The 20,118-nt window shown below is 41.7% G+C and overlaps 2 long non-coding RNA genes across 2 annotated transcripts; both read left to right on the top strand.

The window, feature by feature from the left end:
- On the top strand, positions 15,911-16,269 carry LOC109230495. Its single transcript, XR_002068650.1, has 2 exons — positions 15,911-15,940; positions 16,195-16,269. It is a non-coding gene; the product is annotated as an uncharacterized LOC109230495 (long non-coding RNA).
- Positions 18,591-19,117, top strand: LOC109230494. Its single transcript, XR_002068649.1, has 2 exons — positions 18,591-18,967; positions 19,066-19,117. It is a non-coding gene; the product is annotated as an uncharacterized LOC109230494 (long non-coding RNA).

Genomic DNA, 20,118 nt, shown 5'->3' with positions numbered 1-20,118 from the left:
TGAGCCTTTTTAGCCACTTCCCCTCCCTAAGTGTTTTCTATCCATTTTTTAGTTTGTTTTTCAACAAGTTGTGTTCTCTAGTTACTTCTTCCACTTGTTCCCTTAAATCTACAATGGAAACTACCATATCATCCCTTTCTTGCTCATTAACTACAATTTTCTCTATTAGAGTATTCTTTCCTTTGCTAAGGTTCTCTATGGTTCCCTTCAAGTCATCAACCACTACCATCAAATCATCTCTAGACTGTTCAGCATCTCCTAGCTCTATGATTAGGGCATCTTTATCATTAACAAAACTATAATATGTATCAATCAGAACATTTGCTAATGACATCAATTTCTTCGAAAAGTAGGACTTCAGATTTCTCTGAACATCCCTGAAGGTTACCTCATCATTGTCATCCTCTTCATCTTCATCGGACTGAGCCGTCAATGCAAACAATAAATAATATTCCTTTGCTTCATTTTCCACTGTCATCATGGAGCTTCTTCCTGCATCTGGTTCCTCTTCTAATTCACTGGAGGAGTCTCCCCATGTAGCAAGAGCTTGCTTCACAACATTGTCAGCTGCACTTTTTCGACTGAATCGTTTGTCAGGAACCGGGTTCCTTTTTGCTACTTTGTCAGAGTTGTGTTTGTAATGCTCTTGTTTATGAAGAGGGTAGTCTTTAATAAAGTGTCCAGGCTTTCCACACTTATGACAGCAATCATTTCCTTTGAAATTCCTGCTGGAACTTTCTTTCTTTGGGATCCCACCATTTTTACGAACCGTCNCTCGGACAGTAAGTAAGAACATAGAGGATTTTTACGTGGAAAAATCCCAACTCAAGGGGACAAAAACCACGACCTACACTTGTAGGCTTTCAACTTCATTAACTTGTAAACACCTATTACAAGCCACTTTGTAATGACTATATTACAAAGAATTCAACTCAACTAACTTGTGGTACTCTTACCACAAGCCACTTTGTGACTCCCTAGTTACAAAGACTTTAACTAACTTGTGATGCTCTCACCACAAGCCACTTTGTCACTCTATAGTTACAAAGGCTTTTACTCACTATAACTTGTAATAACACTTATTACAAACCACTTTGTAACTCTCTAGTTACAAAGATTTTAAATTATGACTAAACCTAGTCACAACATAAATTGGAGAGTTTACGGATTTTGGGTTTCCTAAAAACAGCTTCTAAGAAAGCAAGATAGGAGTTACAATGAAGAACAAATAAGAAAGACTCAACAAATGTAAGGACTTAAGATATCTTCAATCTTGGATCCGGTCCTTGAGGTTGCAACAACTTTGTTCTTGAGAGAGGTTGTTGCTAGCACTTGAGAGAATATTTCCTTTTCTGATTTTGCAAGTGTTGGAGAGGAATGTCTTATGCCTTGCACCAGGTTTATACTACAAAAGACATCACCTTAGTGATGTCAAATCTTGGTTAGTTCATGCCTCTTCTCAATGGGAAGTGACTGCTGCACTGTCTGTTGCACTGTTGCATGTATAGTTGCAGGCAGTCACTTTTTGCAGTTGCTTTCCAGCTGTACAGTTGACTTATACTTCTGTCAGGGGAACACCAAGGTATGAGGTCCCTAATCTGGTTCCTGTGAATCTAAAGGCACACTGCCCAGATTATCTTGAGTCGATTAACTTGAATGATTGTACCAAGCAAGCTTCAGGTCCTTTATCTGGTTCTCTCATGAAGTAAGTTGTTTTGCTTTCCTTGATTGTATTTATACGTGTGTGACATCACTTACAATGATGTAAGCAAGGTAGGTAAAGAGCCTTCCATAGAAAGTTGACTGCTGCACTGTTCTTGTGCAGTAGCGTATGCAGGCAACAACTTTCCTACTAGAGAGTTGACTTCATACAGTATCCTCGGGAACTGGTAGGGACCTGTTCCCTTAGCTGTTCCTTCCCCTCTGAAGAGTTGAGTTATATCCACACTGGATCCCGACCTGGAACTTTGTGATCTCAAGGTCTTGTAAATGTGTAACAGGTTCCTTATCTAGTTCTGGATGGTAAGTTTGTTAGATCATCAAAACATAAAGTAATGTACTTATGCCCAAGGTACTTGTAACCTATCACGTCTATCCTTAGAAGTTGAAGTATTTTAGGTGGGCGACGTTCCAATTGTTTGGTAGTAATTTTCCTTCCATTGTTTCCAGCTGGAATGACCATTTGCTTGCTGCCGCCTTGATTTTGTATGGGCCATCCCAATTGGTTCCCAGTTTGCCTTCTCGTGGGTCTTTGCTTGCTTGTGTTTTGGCTTTGAGTACGTAGTCCCAAACTTTGAGTGGCCTATTGCTTTTTTGTTGTAGTACAGCTCTGCCTATTGTTTTTGAGCTATCATTCTTATGTAGGCCATGTCTCTTCACTCTTCGGCTTCATCGAGGTCTTTCCTTCTGTTCTCGTTGTTTCTTGGCCCGCTTTCATTTGAGTATCTTAGGCTGGGCTCCCCGACCTCAACTGGTATCATTGCATCAGTCCCATAGACTAGTGAGTATGGCGTTTCCCCTGTGCTCGTCTTTGGCGAGGTACGACATGCCCATAACACTTCTGGTAACACTTCTGGCCACAGTCCCTTAGCGTTTTTGAGTTTCTTTTTCATGATAATAAATATTGTTTTGTTGGAGGATTCCGCCTGACCGTTGCCTACGGGATGATATGGCGTGGAGAGTATTATTTTGATGTGCCATTTTTTGAAGAACTAGGCGATCTTTTTTACAGTGAACTGGGGACTGTTGTCGCAACTGATTGGGGATGCCGAACCGGAATATGATGTTTCTCTATATAAACGTGATTACCTCTTGTTCGCGTATTTGGGCGAATGCACTTGCTTCTACCCATTTGGAGAAATAGTCAGTTAAAACTAAAAGAAATCGTAGGCAAAGTGACTGAGTGAAGGTGTTCGCCCGCTATTATGGGGGCGTATCCTTGGCATCGCTCGCATATTTGACGAAGTAGGCGGCTTCCTTCTTCATCGTGGGCCAGTAGTAGCCTCCCTGTATGAGACATCTGACGAGAGCTCGATTGTCAGTGTGAGCTCCGTAGTGGCCCTCATGTATTTTCTTCGAGGAAGTGCTGTGTTTGATTTGGTCCTAAGCACTTTTCTAGGGGCCCACCAAATGTTCTTTTGTACAAGTCGTTATTGACGATGCTGTATCTGGCCGCCTGCATTCGAAGTTTCTTGGCTTCTTTTTAGTCGGGTGAGAGCACTCCGTCCTGCAAGTATGAGATAATACGATCGTGCCAGTCCCAAGTTAGATTTATAGAGCGTACCTCGATTTGGTCTAGCGATGAATGGAGGAGAGTGACCACGCCCCCTCTCCGGCTATGCTTTTGGTGGCCGCTGTCAATTTGGGGAGGCCGTCCGTTTCGATGTTCTGCGCTCGAGGTATTTGATCGAGCTGGCATTCGTCAAACTCGGGTAATAGTTTGCAAATCTTGGCCTGATATTTTTGTAACCATTGCTCCTTAATTTGGAAAGTCCCTTTGACCTAATTGACATTGAGTTGCGAGTTGCATCGAAGAATGACTCGCCGTGCTCCGTATTTGAATGCTAATTTTAACCCTGCAATCACGACCTCATACTCGGCCTTGTTGTTAGTCGTATCAGGGCATCGTATGGATTGGCGAACCACTTCACCTGTTGGGACCTTGTGCACGAGTCCCAGTCAAGATCCTGATGTGTTTGAAACTCCATCAGTGTACAATACCCATTGGTCGTGTACTTTGTTAGAACTAATGGTGGTTTCCCTTTCGACTTCGGACATTATCTTCGCACTGAAGTAGGCGACGAAGTCGGCAAGAACTTGCGACTTTATCGTTGTTCGCGGCTGATAGGTTATATCATACTCGCTCAGCTCTATGGCCCACTTAGCCAATCTACCCGAAAATGCGGGTTTGTGCAAGATACTCCTTAAAGGAAAAGTTGTGACCACCGAGATAGGGTGGCACTGGAAATAAGGTCTAAGCTTCCATGAAGCTACGATCAGGGCCAGAGCTAACTTCTCGAGGTGAGGGTACCTCGTTTCAACGTCGACCAAAGTTTTGCTGATGTAATAGATCGGAGATTGCGTACCTTTATTTTGTCGTACCAAGACTGCACTTACTGCGACATCGGAACGACCAAGTAGACAAGAAGGCATTCTCCGGGTTCTACCTTAGCGAACAATGATGGCGAAGACAGTTAGGCCTTCTGTTCTTTTAAGGCATCGACGCATTCGGCATTCCACTGGAGTCAGTTATCCTTTTTGAGTACGCCAAAAAAATTTGTGGCACCTATCGGAGGATCGCGAGATGAATCTTGACAAGGCAGCTAATTCGGCCAGTCAGCTTTTGCACTTGTTTTTTGCTGGGATTCCTTCTATGGCCTTCATTTGGTTGGGATTGACCTCGATTCCTCGTTGTGATACCAAGAAGCCGGGGAACTTTCCAGATGTCACGCCGAAAGCATATTTCTCGGGGTTTAATTTCATGTCGTACCTTCTGAATATGTCGAAGGCCTCCCTCAAGTGGCCGATAAGGTCTTCCTTTATTTTTGACTTGACCAACATGTCATCAATATATACTTGCATGGTCTTGCCGAGTTGATCTTTGAACATTTTGGTCACCAGCCTCTGGTACGTTGCCCCCGCATTTTTTAACCCGAACGACATCACTCTGTAGCAGTACGTCCCCTGATGGGTTATGAAGGTGGTTTTTTTCCTGGTCCTCCTCCTCCATGAGGATTTGGTTGTAGCCCGAGTAGGCATCCAAGAAACTTAGCAGTTCGTGCCCAGCTGTGGCGTCGATGAGTTAGTCGATGTGGCGTAGCGGAAATGAGTCTTTTGGGCAGGCTTTGTTTAGATTTGTGAAGTCTATGCACGTTCTCCACTTACGTTCTTATTTTTTACCATGACTACATTGGCGACCCACTGAGGGTACTTCGATTATCTGATAGAACCGTTCACTAGTAATTTCTCGACCTATTCACGAACTGCGTCGCTTATTGCAGAGTTGAACTTTCATCTGATATGTCTTACAGGGGGGTAAAATGGTCGACGTTCAACCTGTGAGTTGCTATCTTCTTTGGGATACCTGGCATGTCTGCATGGGAAAAAGCAAACAGGTCCACGTTATTTTTTAAGAATTGATGAAATTTACCTGGATCTTGGAGTTTATGGCCGATGAAAGCTTTCTTGCAGCGATTGTCATCGTCTAGTTGGATGGGGTCGAGGTCCTTTACGGTTGACCCCGTGGCTTCTATGATTTTAGGGTCGCTGATGATGTCTTTCATTTACTCACCATCAGACCCCGACTTCATTAATTGCTATGCTTCCTTGGCTTTTCCTTTCAACTGTTGGGTGTACGTGCAATCTTGGGCGATGCGGTAGCGTTCTCGGGCAGTGCGTTGCTCTCCCTAGATGCAGAATACTCCCTAGAGGGTGGGAAATTTAATGACTTGGTACAAACTAGAGGGGATGGCTTTCATGGAGTGTATCCTTGGTCAGCCTATGATGGCGTTGTACGCCGTATCCTGATCCATGATGTGGAACGTGGTCTCCAAGGTGACGCAGCCGTCCAAGACGGGCAGCGTGATTTCTCCAGATGTCCGCTCAACTGCATTGTTAAAACCTGTTAGCATGATGCAGCGTGGCACTATCTTATCCTCGAGCTTCATTTGGGTGAGAACTCGAGAATGGATGATACACCCGCTGCTTCCATCATCGACCATGATATGTCTTACATCAGAATCGAAAACGCGTAAAGTAATGACAAGGGCATCATAGTGAGGAAAGACCAAACCGTGGGTACCCGACTTACCGAAGAAATGATACTTTCTTCGAGTTCGTCATTCCGTTCGTGGGTGATTGACCGCTTGAGCTTGTGAGTGGTGGTGAACTTCACGCTGTTGATAGAAACATTGTCGCCTACTCCGATGATCATTTGAATGGTCCAAACTAGGGAAGGTGGTTTGGGTGGCCCCTGATGTTGTTCTCGCCCTCGGGCGAAGTTGGCCCTCCCTCTATCGCTCATCAACTCTTTTAGGTGCCTTTGGTGAAGTATGTTCAGGACCTCATGTCTAAGGGCGATGCAGTCCTTGGTCTTGTGACCCCGTTCCTGGTGGAATTCGCAGAGGGCGTTTGACTTTCTGGTGCTTGGGTCAGATTTCATCTTTTGTGGCCATTTTACCTTTGGGCCGAGCTTTTCCAATGCGTAGACTATTTATGAGGGGGAAACACTAAATTGTGAGCTGATAATAAGGGGGGCATACCTCTTTTATTTCGGCAGGTTCTCGTTCGCGGCCTGGATGGACCTTCGTCGTGACGTAGAGGTGCCATGAGAGTGCCTTTGATCTAAGGCTGATGTCTTTCTTGGTTAGGTCATGACCCGTCTAGATCTCTTATGTCTTCATTTCGTGGGTCTTTCCTAGACTCCATTTGGACCGAGGTCAGGCGTTGAATAAGCCCGTTGAGATCATCCTCGTCGGCTCTTACCTCGGCATAGTAGGCATTGTGTATCTCATCCCAAGTGGTTGGAGGGTATTTCATGAGTCGGCTTAGCAACTTTTTGGTTGCCCTCGACCCGCTTTTGCTCAGGCCATTCTGAAAAGCGGCTACCGCCATTCCTTCAGATACATTAGGAAAGGTCATTCTTACACGGTTGAACCGGGTGACGAAGTCCCTGAGTCCCTCGCCAGGAGATTTATTGATGGGGAATATGTCGTTCACCCTTGCATCCGCTTTCTTGGCCCCGGCATGGGCGGTGACGAACTTATCGGCCATTTCTTTGAACGTTTTTTTGGAGCGCGCAGGTAACTGCGAGTACCAAGTCAGGGCCCCGCTAGTTAGGGTCTCTCCAAACTTCTTCGGCAATATGGATGATACTTGTTCTTTTGTAGGGTCGTTGCCTTTCACTCCAGTGACGTAGTGGGTCATGTGATCCTCTAGGTCCATCGTGCCGTCATATATTTTCAAATATGGCAACATTTTGAAAGTATTTGGTATAGCATGTGGTGCGGCCTCGTCGCTATATGTTTGTTCTACAAATCGGCCGGCGTCCCGTTTTGGTAGGAGTTTTGGGGACCCGGTATCTTATCTACCCTTTCTTGATGCTCCCTCCGTTTTTCTAAGGATGGCAGCGAGGGCGTCGTTACCTGCATCATTGATAGGGTGAGTGGTAGCTGTCGAGGGAGGCTGTTCATTGGTTATTGTGGCGATGTCGATTCGCGCACTCTCTCTGCTCACCTTCTAAGCGGGTTTGTCGAGTATACTGTTCAGTGTATTCGTTAGCCATGCTTTTAGTAACTTTTCTACCGCTGGTGGTGCTTCTTCCGTGGTGGACGTAGAGGCTCCCTTTCCATGAGAAGCGGTAACGCTGCCATGAGGAGGGGGGTACATCATTTCGCCTGGGTAATGCGCTTGGTGTCACGTTCTCCTCATCCTCTCCACGAGTTCCCTTGATGGTGTTTAGGAGATTGGTTGTGAGATCGGCTATTGCCTTTCTCTTTTCTTCTCCATTGCCTACCATGTCAGATCTCTGCAAAAAACGGGATACGAAACTTTTCAAAGTTTTGTGCGTTTTTTTTGTTAGATCTAGAAAAAACTAAAACTTTTAACTAGAAAATCCCCACAGATGGCGCCAAATTGTTTCACCAAACAGTGTTAAACCTTTTTGTTAAACTAATTAAGTAAATGATAATAGGAAAATTCTAGTTAAATATAATAAGTCCTAGATCCAAGATTGATGGGTAGTAATAATCTAGAAGCCGCATTTAGAGCTGTTTAAAGCCAAAAGGAGATTTAATGATATTCTTGAGAATAAATGAGAGAATGAGGACAAGCAATAAATATGATGAATGGCAATAGCTATAAATAAAGAGAATAATTCACCCAAATGTATAACGAGGTGGATGATTCTTCCTTTGACAATAATGTAAGATAACCAAATGTGGGAATATCAAATACTTTATCGAATTTGACGTGGGAAAGCTTGAAACAACACAACAAATCGAATCTTGTATAAAGATAATGATTTTAGTTATGTGGAAGTCAACTTTTTTAGAGAGAGCTTATCAAGATAGAAAATTAGATCCCCCTCCTTTCTCTCTCTATTCCTACCTATATGGGACATTCCCCTTACCTACTGAAAGTACAAATACAGAGAATATTCCTCTGGATATTCTTTAGAAATATCTTATTGTTAAATTAGCCGTTTTGGTCGATCTGAGTGCTCGACCTCGACATTCGCTGCTCTGCTAGCCGGTGTTGCTTCTTAAGCATGACCTCGTCCTAATTGATTCTTGATTTTCCTATTTCAGGCAAGGTCCCTTCGATTAGATTTTGACCCATACAGTCGATAGGCCCAAAAGTGTTAGCCTCTGGCCCTTACTATAATGAAGCTGAAAACCTTACATCTATGAAGTTAAACTTGAGACCAATGTCACATGTTAACTGAAGTACTGTCCCCCCCCCCCCCAAAAACCCGCCAAACCCCGTTATGTTGAAACTGAGATTTAAAACTAACAAAATTGATATAGTGCATGTGCCCCTCTTCTATGTTTTTGTGATGAATACATTAAATTGTTGAGTTTATTTTACTCCTACAGCTTCCGGAAGAAGCTTGCAATTAAACAAGTAGCTTGCAAGTAACTGATGCAGGCAACTTGCAAGCAACTCCAAAAAAGCTTTGCAGTTGCTTCCAAAAGAAGGAAACTTACAAGTAGCTCATACAGGCAGCTCCAGAAAAACCTTGCAGTAGCTTCCTGAAAGGCCTCATATTTGATTCTTTTTTCTCTAAATAGGGAGCCTAAACAGTTTATTATGTACATTAGTTTCAAGAGAAATAAAATCTCTCTCTCTCTCTCTCTCTCTCTCTCTCTCTCTCCAATATTCTTTTGGCTACATCTTTTGTCTTGTAATTATATTATTTTATAACACGTTATCAACACGAGAATGCATTTATATAATGCATTTACTTCGAATTTGATTTCTATTTCTTTGTCCATCTCCAATATAAGGCTACGCCCTTACGTCCGTGGTTAGATCTTCTTCATTCCGGGCATCGTAAGGCAGATTATATCCTTGAGCTGGTAGGCTTTTCTTCTTGACAGTAGTGATGTAGATATTACTTACGTCTGGAGTGGCCAATTGTGTAAAGTAATTTGAGCAGTTTCTTATATTTGGTTTAATATCTTTATCATCACTTGCTTGGTTATGTGCTACGTATACAATACTTATTTTGGTATTTATGTTCATCTTGGTTATCTTAAAAAAGGTATTACAAAGGGAATAACATTGTTAGATCCACTTAAACTACATCAGAGATTATACGAAGTATATAACCACAGGCAATAGAAATATTTCCTAAGTCTTGTTATGACATAACCTCATAGTTCACTTGAAGTCTAGCAAAGTACAACTACCAGAAGTGGCTATGTTCCATATGTCTCATATTAACAAAGTTTGTTAACCACCAGAAGTGGTATATGCCTATGACCATGCCACGACCCAAAATCTCACATGTCGTGATAGCGCCTATCGCAATACTAGGGACGCCGACAACTCACAATAACTGCACGTCTTTAATTTAAAACACATCGAGATAAGCTTGAATAATAAAAGTCTCATCATAACTGGATGAAAACATTGCAACACAATACAAAATTCTCAAGAATTCGGGTGTCACTAAGTACATGACCATCTATACAATAACATGCTCTGACTGCTAAAACACTATCTAGGAAGGTAGAACAGTATAACTACACTAAAAAGAAAAATGAGGAGAGTCAATGTCTGCGGACGCCAAAGCAGCTACCTCGATAGTCTCTGAAATAATAAAGCTCCAAAAATCAGCAACTGTCGTGCCCAGAAGTACCTGGATCAACACAAGAAGTGCAGAGTGTAGTATGAGTACAACCGACCAATGTACTCAATAAGTAACAAGACTAAACTTGGGTTGAAAGCAGTGACGAGCTCAGAAAGGTACAGTCCAAATCCAGACAATCACAATAAAAACTCAGAAAGAAATCCAATAATCAATTTGTAGACAGTTCAGAAATGTAGACATGCTTTCAAGTAAATAATTCAGGGTGCACGCCCACACGCTCGTGTCACAATTTATACGGTGCACGCCCACACGCCCGTTACCTAGCATGTGCATCACCTCAACACCAACCACATAACACATACTCCAGGGTTTCATACCCACAGAACCAAGTTTAGAAGTGTTACTTACCTAAGAAACCGTGCAAATCTCTACTCAAACAAGCCCTTGCCTCGCAAATCGGCCTCCGAACGACTAAAATCTAGCCACAAAAAACTCGATACAATCAACACAAGCTATAGGAATCAATTCCATATGATAAAGCTAATTTCTTAAACAAAAGTCAAAAAGTCAACTCAAAAAGTCAACCCCAGGTACACGTCTCGGAATCCAACAAAATTTACAAAATACGAACAACCATTCAACCAGGAGTCCAATCATACTAAAATTACCAAAATTTGACACCAAATCATCACTCAAACTTCCAATATTTGTTCTCCAATACATGGGTCAAAATCCCCAATTTTTACTTCAAAAACGCCAAATCTATGGGGGAAATTCAATGGGTAGTCTAAATAATTAGATAAAAACGACCAAAAGTAGCTTACCTCATGAAATCTCGTGAAACCCCTCTCAAATATCGCCTCCAACCGAGCTTCCAAAGTCGAAAAAATGAGAAAAGCTTTAAACCCTTCGAATTTAAATTCTGCCCAGACATTTCGCTTTTGCGGATCAATTAACCGCTTCTGCGATTCCGCTTTTGCGGCTAAAACTCCACACCTGCAGAGTTACACTGTACACGCGACCTCGCGCACCTGCGTTCCCAAGCCCGCACCTACGGGTGCACTTCTGCGCAACACTGCCTGCTTCTGCAGACCTGACTCTCCAGCGCCCTTTCCACTTCTGCGGCGCTCCTTCTGCGTCTGCGAGCTCGCAGGTACGAAACACCCCTTGCACCTGTGCAAATGCCCCAGATCACCCAAACCGCATCTGCGACTACTTGGCCGCTTTTGCAGCATCAAATCTACGCAGGTGCAGTGGCACCAAATATCAGTAGCATCAAAATTCTTCTAAGTCAAAATCCTAATTCGATTTCCATTCGAATCATCCCCTAAGCCCCCGTGGCCTTGTCCAAACATACCAACACATCCCGAAATGCGATACAAACTTAGTGGAGGCCTCAAATCACATCAAACAACATCAAAAACGCAAATCACACCCCAATTCAAACCTATTGAAACTAATGAACTTCCAACTTCTACAATCGATCCCGAAACCTATCAAATCAACTCTGATTGACCTCAAATTTTGAACACAAGTCATAAATGACACAACGGACCTATTCCAACTTCCGGAACAAAAATCCGAGACCCGTAACCACAATGTCAACTCTCGGTCAAACTTCTCAACTCTCCAAACTTCTATTTTTCCAACTTTCGCCAATTCAAGACAAAATCATCTATGGACCTCCAAATCAACATCCGGACACACTCCTAAGTCCAAAATCACCATACGGAGCTATCGGAAGCATCAAAACTCCATTCTAGAGTCATTTACACATAAGGCAACATCCTGTCAACTCTTTCAACTTTGGCTTCCAACCTTGGGACTAAGTGTCCCAACCCATTCTAAAACATCTCCGGAGCTAAACCGACTACCCCGAAAAGTCACATAACAATAAGTGAGCATAATATAAGCAATAAATAGGGGAACAGGGCGGTAATACTCAAAATGACCGGCCGGGTTGTTACATCCTCCCCCTCTTAAACAAACGTTCATCCTCGTAAGGGTCTATAATCATACTTGGAGTCTGAAATAGGTGTGGATATCTGCTTCACATCTCTCGCTCGATCTCCCAAGTAGCTTCCTCGACTGGATGCCCTCTCCACTGCACCTTCACTTAATCTATATTCTTTTACCTCAACTTTCGAACCTGCCGATCCAAAATGGCCAGCGACCCCACAAAATAAGTCAAATCTCCATCTAACTGAACCGTGATGAAGTCCAAGCATGAGACGGATCGTCAAAGTACTTCCAGAAGAGCATAGAAACATGAAATAATGGGTGAACACTCGACAAACTAGGCTGTAATGCAAACTTGTAGGCCACTTCTCCAATCCTCTCAAGTATCTCAAAAGGCCTAATATACCGAGGGCTCAGCTTGCCCTTCTTTCCGAACCTCATAACACCCTTCATGGGCGAAACTCTAAGCAGTAGCTTCTCCCCCACCATGTAGGTAACGTCGCGAACCATAGGACCGACGTAACTCTTCTATCTAGACTGTGCTGTGCGAAGCCGATCCTGAATCAGCTTTACCTTGTCCAAAGCATCCTGAACCAAGTTAGTACCCAATAGCCTAGCTTCACTCGACTCAAACCAACCCACCGGAGACCTACACCGTCTCCCGTACAAAGCCTCATACGGAGGCATCTGAATGCTCGATTGGTAGCTGTTGTTGTAGGCAAACTCTACAAGCGGCAGAAACTGATCCCAAGAGCCCCCGAAATCCATGACACAAGTGCGTAGCCTATCCTCCAATATCTGGATAGTGCGCTCAGATTGTCCGTCCGTCTAAGGGTTGAATGCTGTTCTCAACTTAACCCGTGTGCCAAACTCTCACTACACTGCTCTCAAAAACTGCAATGTAAACTATGTGCCCCAATATGAAATGATGGACACCAACACACCGTGAAGGCGAACAATCTCGCGGGTATAGATCTCGGCCAACCACTCTAAAAAATAAGTAGTCCCAACTGGAATGAAATGCGCGGACTTGGTCAACCAGTCCACTATTACCTAAATACCATCAAACTTCTTCGAAGTCCGTGGGAGCCCAACTATGAAGTCCATGGTGATACGCTCCCATTCACTGCGGAATCTCAAGCCTCTAAAGCAAACCGCCCGGTCTCTGATGCTCGTACTTCCCCTACTGACAATTTAGCACTGAGCTACAAACCCCACTATATCTTTCTTCTTCCTCCTCCACCAATAATGCTGCCTCAAGTATTGATACATCTTTGCGACACCCGGATGAATGGAGTACCGCAAAGTATGGGCCTCCTAGAGAATCAACTCACGTAGCCCATCCATATTGGGCACACAAATCCGAACCTGCATCTGCAACATCCTATAATACCCAATGGTAACCTCCTTCGCATCACCGTGCTGAACTGTGTTCTTAAGGACAAGCAAATGGGAGTCATCACACTGACGCTATATGATGTAATCATATAAGGAAGACCGAGAAACCACACAAGCTAGAATCCGACTAGGCTCCAAAACATCCAACCTCACGAACTGATTGGCCAAGGCCTGAACATCTGATGCAAGTGGTCTCCCACCAACAGGAATAAATGCAAGGCAAACCATACTCACCGCCTTCCTACTCAAGGCATCGTCTACCATATTGGCCTTCCTAGGGTGATACAGAATGGTAATATCATAGTCCTTTAGCAGCTCTAACCATCTCTGCTACCTCAAATTTAGACCCTTTTGTTCGAACAAGTGCTGGAGACTCCGATGATTCGTAAATAGCTCGCAAGACACACCATAGAGATAATGCCTCCAAATCTTCAATGCATGACAGTGGCTGCAAAATCCAAATCATGAACATGGTAGTTTCTCATGAGGCTTCAACTGACGTGAAGCATAAGAAATCACTCTACCTCCTGAATCAAGACACATCCAATACCAATCAAAGAAGCATCACAATACACTGTATAAGAACCCGACGCTGAAGGCAAAACTAGAATTGTAGCTGTGGTCAAGGCAGTCTTGAGTTTCTGAAAGCTCTCCTCATTCTCATCCGATCACCTGAATAGAGTACCCTTCTGGGTCAACCTGGTCAAAGGTGCTGTAATGGATAAGAAATCCTCCATGAAGCGACGATAATATCCAGCCAAGTCGAGAAAACTCTGAATCCCAGTAGCTAAATGTAAGGCCCCGTGAAAATTTCTACTCAAAACCCGAAAGCTCGTAGTGCCAAGTTAGGATATGTGTTAGAAAGTTGTAAAATTCTCCGCGGCGAGCTTGGACTGATCTATGCATTAAAAAGTTAAGGAAAAATGTTTACCAGAAAAGTGCGTTTATGCGGTCCATTATGCGGTCACATAATAGCTACGCGGACCGCATAGTCGTCGCAGAGTTAGACAGTTTGATGGTAATTTTGAGGTCACCTATGCGGCCCATTATGCGATCGCATAACCAATATGCGGGCCGCATAGTCATCGCATAATCCCCTTGGAGTTTTGCGAGGGGCAGTTCTGCGGTGCATTATGCGATCGCAGAACAGGTATATGGACCGCATACCTATCGCATACTCGGGCAGTTTGTTCAGGTTTTGAAGCCATTTTTGCGGTCCATTTCGCGGGCCGCATGTCAATTATGCGATCGCATATGCAATCGCAGATTGTGTCGGGGCTCCTATTTTTTAATTTTAAAAACCTGACCCCATCCCATTAAAAACACCCCATTAGATCCATTTTTTGTTGTTTTACTGCATATAGAGTGGGAGAGGAAGTTCTAGAGGGAGAGGGAGTGATCTTCATCAAGTCCCCACTCAATTCTTGCCCCAAATCCTTGAAGATTGTCAAGTGAAATTACTAGGTCTTCACCCTAAGAGGTAAGAACTTCTGCCCTAATCTATAATTTCGAAATTTCTATTAAAACAAGTGATTAGCAAGTGGGTTTATAGGTATAAGGGTTGATAATCTTGCATGCATGAGTGACAATAGAGTATGGGGAGGTTGTGAGTTAAAAAGATAGCAATTGGGGTGTAAGATGATAAAAATCTCTCACAAAAGGGACCTATGATCACGATGCACACTTAGTGCTTGATAATATGCTCAAATGAGCTAAAATCTTAATCATGTCTCTAATTCTTGGTTCAATTTGTAATTCCTATAAAATAGATTGAAGTTGATAAGAGTCCCAGAACTTTGTAAGAATTTAAGGAAAGCTATATTGAGATATGTATGGCTAAAACCCCATCTTTTTAGAAATTGAGCTTCGTTGGTGTTTGTGTAAATGCGGTAAGATCAAAGTTGGATTGATTATTGATTGTTAATTTCACATGAATTGGTGTTGCAACTTTATATACGTAAAAGGTGTGTCTCAATATGATCAATTTGCTATTCTTGATAACATAAAAAGGTGCGAAGAATATGAATCATGTATCACTACCAGAAAATGGACCTATGGGAACAACTATTTTGGCAACGGTTCACAAACCGTTGCCATTGATCCGATATAGTAATGGTTGAAACGGTTACAATAGAATTTGGGTGCTATCAGCACACTATTGACATCAAACCGTTGCAAATATAACACAACCGTTGCCATAGAGTTTTGTTTCGCAACAGATTCGTGAACCGTCCCAATAGACATGCATATGACAACGGTTGTGTGAAAAAAATTGCTATGGGAACGATTATTTATTCCCCCTCGTTTTTTCCGCTGAAAATTTACTGGCTCGTGCCAAGCTAATTAATTAAGTGACCTGTATTTTATAATTTTTAATTAATTTAATACAAAAACGCCTCCGCCCATCGATACACCCAGAACTACTCCCTTCGTTGATACCAAACTCCCATCGTCGAACACCCAAAAATCCCCTCTCTGATCTCTTTTATTTTTGCATCTTTGCCGAGTTTAAGATTAATGGATGAGTTTCATCAAATACCTCTTCATTAGACCTCCATAATCATCAAACCCTAGAGTTCCAAAAGCCCAAAACCGTGAGGACAGTCGGGGACTTCTCCGGCACTTCTTCAGGGACTTCCATTGGTTTTCCGGCACTTCTTCGGCACTTCTTCAGGGACAGTTTCTTCGCCGGCACTCCTTCCCCAAATCCCCAAATTCTAAAATCAGATTTGTGCTCGTATCAGAGAAGCCCAAAATCACCATAGCCTGGTAATTTTGTTAATTCTTTTGGTCATTTTTACTGTTGTTATTACCAATTCTATACGTTTTTATTGTGTTTTTTAGTCTGCTGGAATATGTGATCCCGTATTTGCTTCTGCAGCGACTACTAAACCGGCACCTTTTGAAAGCTATAGCTCCTGATTATAAGTGCCTTTTCTCAGTCAGCTGTGAAAGACTATTTCTTTCTGTATGTAGCCACTCTTTCAATTTCTTTTTCAGAAGGTATATATATGTATACACAGAATATATATACATAGAGAAGTAGAAGAAAGAGGGAGAAATGGGTTGGTTTCCATGTTCTGGATCATCGAAGCAGACCTCAAAGAAGAGGAAAAAGAAGAAAGACTCGACCAATTCGGTCTAACTTGGTTCTGGTAATTAATAAATCTGCATATTTATCATATAAGCAGACTAATTTTATGATTCTTTGAGATGGGTTTGTTGTATTATTGTCAAATTTCTAGGTTTTTATGCAATTTCAAGCTTCAAGTTTTCAACTTTTAATGAATCTGTAAAATGGGTTTGTTTTATTTTGGTTAAATTTCTAGTCTTTATGTTATGTGGAGCTTCAGGTTTTCAACTTTTAATGATTCTTTGAGATGGATTTGTTTTATTTTTGTCAAATTTCTAGTCTTTATGTTATTTGGAGCTTGAGCCGAGGGGCTTTCGGAAACAACCTCTCTATCCCCCGCGCAGGGGTAAGGTGTGCGTATGCACTACCTTTCTAGACCCCACTTGTAGTATTTCACTGGGTCTGTTGTTGTTATTGTTGTTGTTATGTTATTTGGAGCTTCAAGTTTTCAACTTTTAATGATTCTGTGAAATGGGTTTGTTGTAATTTTTTGTTTTTGGGTCAAATAGTATGTTGGAATTGCATAAAGATTCTATTTTTGGCCTACCCCTTGGTGGGTTTGTGTGGTGTTACCGGTTGTGTATTGTATTTGTTTCTATGCGTGATCACCATGGGAATGACATTTTTGGGTCAAATGGCCTATATTGGAATTGCATAAGGATTCTATTTTTGACTACACTGTGATGGATTGGGTTGGTAATCAGCATGTCATAATTATTATCTATGGTCATAATTGATTAATTATGATCTCTTGTGTTGCTTTTCCATCCCAACTGTGTTGCCGTTCATGTGCCTTCTTTTTGTTTTTGTTTGATCCACTTCTCATGTGTCGAGGGGATAGGTCTCCCACCCTAGCTATATTTTTGAAGGAGGCATCCAGTAGTTCCTCTTCCTCCCCTTCTTCATAGAAATCTTGACCCATGTCCATTCCAAACGTGTCACTTTGATTGTATCCGGACATCACTAATGCACCATGATCCTTCCTCGGATTATCAAGAGCTCTCAATGTATCCATGTCATATGTAACAAGAGCATGGAGAATATTGGTAGGTGTCAAGTTGAATTTTGTAGTCAATGAAATTGAACTTCCATCAGTTCTTTCATTTGCTACTGTATTGCGCATTTCTGAAATTTCAGCCTCATTCACCTCTGCTTTTTGCTGCTGCCCAGCTGGAATTAAAGACATGTTGATGTCTTTAGGACCATCTTGAAGTGTTGAATCATTTGCTACTTTTCTGTTCTGTCCAATTGGTACAAACGCAGCAGTATTAGGACTTAGTTTCGTCTTGGTTTGCACATTTGGTGGATTACTGAAAACTTGCTCAAATATAGTTACTGCCCCTTCCTTTGTGTTATCACCTCATTTTGTTGATGAACATGTTTCTTGAGTGTTTTGTTCGTGGGAATCACCAACATAAACTTTATCTTCTTCATACTCTTCTGTTTGGTCAGCCCATAGCTTACGCTTAGAGCTAATTACCTCTTGAAGCTCGTTTAAAAACTGGACAGGTTCATCACTTAGCTCAGCTTCACCTATTATGTCTTCATGTTCTTGTCTTATATGGTCAGCCCCTCCCTTTATTGTTGCCGACGACATCATGGATAAAGTTTGTTGATTGTTTGAAACTTGTACCATGTTGCCAGAGTGATCAAACAAATGAATTGAAGGGATATCATGTTGGGATGTATTCAAACCAACCCTTGCCATGCCATTATTTCCTTTATTCTCCAATTTATTCAAGGTAACCAATGGCGTTTTGATGTTTGGAATTGTGTTTATAAACATCGCTGCTTGAGCATGCCTTACCATTTTGGCTAGATCTGGATTGAGTAGGTGTACCGTTGATGAGGTGTCCAGTGGTTGACTCGTTTATTTGTAAAAAATGTCCAAAACCAATACAGAGAATCGAAATAGGTTGAAGTGTCCGCACAGATGCTGATGAGAGGATGCAGCAGAAAATAGCGGAAATGGAAGTAACAATCAAGGTCAGTACGTACCAAATGTTATACATGTTCTTCAATTTCTGATTCTGATAGTGCTTCAAGTTTGCCTAACTTTGAGACTCAATGATTCTAATTAAAATTGTATTCTTGCATAACATGATGGGGGACCATGTGCATCCAGCTCCAATTGTGTTCCTCATTATATATTTGAATATCAATGTGTGGATTTGTTTTAGATGTCCAAGGGCTGAGTATTGTTTATTCTATGCCGAAATGAATTTCCACTTTTCTTCGGGTCTATTCTAACATAGTGTTCCCTTCTTAAAAGAAAAAATGTGATTACATATTACATAATTTAAAGGCCAATTTTACACTTCCCGCCATAGCTTTGTTTCTTAAAAGAAATTATTCTCAGAAATATCAAAAGAACAACTTAAAGGCCCGAAAGTCATACTCATTAACGTTTAATGTTAAACTTTTTCTATTCTCATCTTAAAACCTATGCCAAGTGAAAACTTGTCATTCAAGTCTTATGCTAGTTCAGCTTTGAGATTGAACCATACTTGAATATGATTCTCAACTGCAGTGTTTATGGTGGTTATTTAATACATGGCTGGTGCAGGTTCTGGCATATGACGACAAGAATATCAAAGCCCTTTATCGTAGGGGTCAAGCTTATAAAAAGCTGGGACAGTTAGAAAGAGTATTTATCAACTCTTGTATGACTTTTCTCATTGTTCATTCTTTGTTCCAGTCCTTCCTATACAATGTCAGATATTTGTCAAGTCTTCTCATTTCTATTTTGAACTATAAACAGGATGCAGTGTCTGACTTGAGTAAAGCACACGAAGTCTCACCTGATGATGAAACTATTGCTGATGTCTTAAGGTATTCTTAACATCGGGGCTGCTGTCCAATGGTTGACTCGTTTATTTGCAGAAAATATCCAAAACCAATACAGAGAATCGAAATAGGTTGAAGTATCTGCACAGATGCTGGTGAGAGGATGCAGCAGAAAATAGCGGAAATGGAAGTAACAATCAAGGTCAGTACGTACCACATGTTATACATGTTCTTAAATTTCTTCTACTTCTCCTCCTTCCTTGGTTGGGATTTTGCTTTGGTTCAAGTCAGAGTGGATATGGTAATATCCTTTTTTCTTTTTCTATTTTTGTTTTAATGCTTGTAATTTCTGAAATCACAATTTTACTTCTTTTCTACATTTTGGATTATCTAATTAAAGCATAAAATTATTAGCGTGCAAGAGAAGCAGAACTTACCTTTCTATAGGAGTGCATCAATGAGCTTACTGTAGTGCTCAATTCCGGCCATATTAACATCTCCTAATATTCCCTCTGAATTTTAAAAAAAAATATTCTCATCTTATAATGACAATTGGGAGTTTATTTGTTTACTATGAAGGAAAGAGAGCAGTGACAGTTATAACTTACTAGGTAGAATTCTTGCCCATGAGATAGAGAAACGGAAGCTATTCACACCCATATTTGCCATGAGTTTGACGTCCTCCTGTTTACATTTTAATAGTATCAAACAGATCAGAACTATTCCATTTCATGATTTCACAATATCAATGAGCAAGATCAGTTATCGAGATACAAGTTTCTTTTAATGTAATATTTCATATTTCAAGCTTGGTTACTGTACGAAAATTCCGGTAAATATAACCATCACTTACATTTGAACTGCTTGGGGAACAAAAGGTGTTTATGCTGTCTCCCTCTCAGCTGCAAGGCGTTGAGCTTTCTGAAACTCCTTTAATACAGCTTGAAAATCTTTAGCAAGTTTAGCATCTGTAATTTTCTTTAGGAGATGAATAAATGTTTTGCACGTATATATCAAAGTGCAGACC

Source organism: Nicotiana attenuata, chromosome 7, assembly GCF_001879085.1.
Source record: "Nicotiana attenuata strain UT chromosome 7, NIATTr2, whole genome shotgun sequence".
Lineage (NCBI taxonomy): Eukaryota > Viridiplantae > Streptophyta > Magnoliopsida > Solanales > Solanaceae > Nicotiana > Nicotiana attenuata.
Note: the sequence above shows the minus strand (reverse complement) of the source record. Positions and strands in the feature narration are given on the sequence as shown.